This window comes from Panthera uncia, chromosome B1 (assembly GCF_023721935.1).
Source record: "Panthera uncia isolate 11264 chromosome B1, Puncia_PCG_1.0, whole genome shotgun sequence".
NCBI lineage: Eukaryota > Metazoa > Chordata > Mammalia > Carnivora > Felidae > Panthera > Panthera uncia.
The window spans coordinates 103216997-103220338 of record NC_064811.1 but is presented as its reverse complement, the minus strand read 5'-3'; the positions used below and the strand labels follow the sequence as shown (position 1 = coordinate 103220338).

The 3342-nt window shown below is 34.8% G+C and overlaps 1 pseudogene; it reads left to right on the top strand.

Moving 5' to 3' along the window:
• Positions 1 to 815: 815 nt before the first annotated feature.
• LOC125922418 (cytochrome c oxidase subunit 7B, mitochondrial-like) lies at positions 816 to 1084 on the top strand (annotated as a pseudogene).
• The last annotated feature ends 2258 nt before the right edge of the window (positions 1085 to 3342 follow it).

The following is a 3342-nucleotide window of genomic DNA, read 5'->3' as shown; positions in this document are numbered from 1 at the left end:
AGGGAATAGCAGGAGAGAACACTGATCCTGCCGACTTAGCCGTGGGACTGAGAATGTAGCTAATCTAAATGGTTTCTGTGGCTCTGATCAGGAAAATAGAAATGATTTCAACCATATAAATTAAAAAAATAGAATTCCTTTTGATAAATCAATTTTATCAGTTATTTTTTCATAGTGATACTTCATTATAAAATTCACGCCAATCTGACTAAAATTCCTAGTTCATCATCAATGCTAGAAATATTTCGTTCTAAGTGGACATGTAAAAATATTAGATTTTTGTATGCCAATTTGGTAGAAGTAATTATAAGTTATAACTAATGATTCTTAGGGTTAAAGTTAGGGTTTACAAATTAACTGCAACAATTCTGGATATGACTCCAAAATCAAAAGCAACAAAAGCAAAAATAAACAAGTGAGATTATATCAAAGTAAAAAGCTTTTGCATAGCAAAGAAAACCATTAACAAAATGAAATGGTAACCTACTGAGTGAGAGGAAATATTTGTAAATCATATATCCGATAAGAGGCTGATATCCAAGATATATAAAGAACTCATTGGACTCAATCGCAAAAAAACAGTTTTATTAAAAAATGGGCAGAGAATTGAAATAGACATTTTTCCAGAGAAGACATACAGATGGCCAAGACGCACATGAAAAGATGCTCAGCATCATTAATCATCAGAGAAATGCAAATCAAAACCACAATGAGATACTACTTCATACCTGTTAGAATAGCTATTATCAAAAAGACAGGCACTTGGCACAACGTTGTTGCAAACCTGCAGCTGCAGTTGCCACAGTTCTGTCTTCAGTTTCAGGATGTTTCCCAGGGCCAAAAACGCTCTACGTCTTCTAAGTTGTCTCTCGGAGTTCAAAGCATTCAGCAAACTATAGCAAAGCAGAGCCACCAGAAATGGACACCTGATTTCCATGACAAATATTGTGATGCTATATTAGCTGGTGGAGCCACTTTCTGTGTTGCTGTATGGGCACATACAGCAACATAAATTGGAATAGAATGGAACGTGTCTCCTGTTAGCAGAGTCACCCCAAAGGAATGGAGAGATCAGCCCAGCTGATATAATACTGAATTGTCTTAAAACCATCTCATAAGGGATAAAAGCACTGTTCACCCATTAAAATATAGCATACTGGGATGCCTGGGTGGCTCGGTTGGTTAAGCAACTGACTCTTCATTTCAGTTCAGATTGTGATCTCATGATTTGTGGGATCAAGCCCTACATTGGGCTCTGTACTGATAGCACAGAGCCTTCTTGGTATATTCTCTCTCTCTCTCTCTCTCTCTCTTTCTCTTTCTCTCTCCCTCTCTCTGTCACTCTCTGCCCCTCCCCCACTCTCTCTTACTCTCTCTCATTATAAATAAATAAATATGTAAATAAAATAGAGCATGATTGAAGAAATAAAGTACATTTGAATCCTTAAAAAAATAAAAAGACAAGAAATCACAAGTGTTGGTGAGGATGTGCAGCATGGAGACCCTAGTGCACTGTTTGTGGGAATGTGAACTGGTGCAGCCATTATGGAAAACTCTATGGAGATTTTTCAAAAAAATTAAAATTAGAACTACCATGTGATCCAGTAATCCCACTTTGGGTATTTAGCCGAAGAAAATGAAAACATTAACTACAAAAAATATATACACCCTCATGTTCATCGCAGCATTAGTTACAATAGTCAACATACAGAAACAACCTAAGTGTCCATCAATGGATGAATGGGTAAAGAAATTGTGGTCTGGAATGCATATTTATGACAACATGAATGGACCTTGAAGTCATTATGCTAAGTGAAATGAGACAGAGAAAGACAAATACCATAAGATCTCTCATATGTGGAATCTAAAACAAACAAAACAAAACAAAACAAAACCAACCAACCAACCGACCAACAACAATGACAAAAACAGGTTCACAGTTACAGAGAACAAATTGGTGGTTGCCAGAGTAGAGGTGGGAGAGATGGGCAAAATGACAAAAGGTAAAAAGATCAATCAATCAATAAAGCCAGGCCTCAAAATCACATAATTTTCTACCTGAATAAGATAGTTTAATTGCTCCCACTACTTTCCGTCAACTCACTCATTTAATAGACTTACATACTAAGATCCAGAGAAATTAAACAAATTACCCAAGATCGTATAAAGGGAGACATACCAATTACGTTCCTCTTAATTTTTACTCTCTCTAATAGTACTGAAGTTAAAAAATTCGATGCCCATGACTGTCTTTAGAAAAACATATTCCAAATCCTTGGATGTTGTCATAGTGCAAAGACTGGTATAAATTCCCCGAGAAGTAAAACTTTCAACTTCCACCCACGAGTAAGTGTTCCATGAATACATACAAGAAACCAGTAATCCTGACTCATCTGAGGGTAAAATAGTAGAGAAAGAGAACATGGCAGCCAGGAGGGAAAGGGATAAGGTGAACTGACAGATGACAAGATATATAATAATTATAACCTAAGCAATCAAATGAAAAGTATGGTACAGTTTTAAAATTGTCATTTGGGAAATTTGTTGTCTCTAAATTGTAAAACATAATTTTACAAAACAGTAATTCAATTATATTTGCTCAATGCCTTTTTTTCTCCTATCCAAATGACATTTAATCTTCTGGAAGGGTGCACTTAAAAATCACTAATAACGTCTATAGTGTATATTTCTAAATATTTAATCTAAATATTTGACCAAAAAATCATGGTTTACATTAACATGAATACTTATTTTTCAAACCTCTCGAGTCTACAAAGGATTTGAAATAGCTTTAAAAATACCAGTCTTTCAAAATTTACTAAATGAAATCAATAATCAACATAGATTTGTTTGTGAAATTTGAGAAGGGCACCTATCATGATATTTGAGCAGAAGGCTGCAATCAATACTACAATCCAAACATCACTCAACAATACAGCATTGCACTTCTGTGAGTGTGTATGCTGATATTAAGAACTAGGGTTCAGCAATGCTATTTAAAATGTATAGTGCACTTTGTTACTGTGGTGAATAATTCATCAAACAATTGCTGGTGTGTGTATATGTATATTTGATGTAAAAGGTCATCGTCTGCTTTTAGAGGTCTTTTCCCTAACTCCACAGAGCTTTTGAATTCAATTTCTAGAAATACCATAAAATGTCATTGTCCCTTGATGCGATGATTCAGTTTTAATCATTACTATACCTGCGGGTTCTTCAATTAGTCTTGAAGCAAAATACTATGGCTTAAATTTAATTTTTAGTCATTTATATTTCATGCTCAGGCTGTTCATTTAGAGGAATTAAAATTGTGACAAGTAATGCTTGAGCACTGCTGATAAT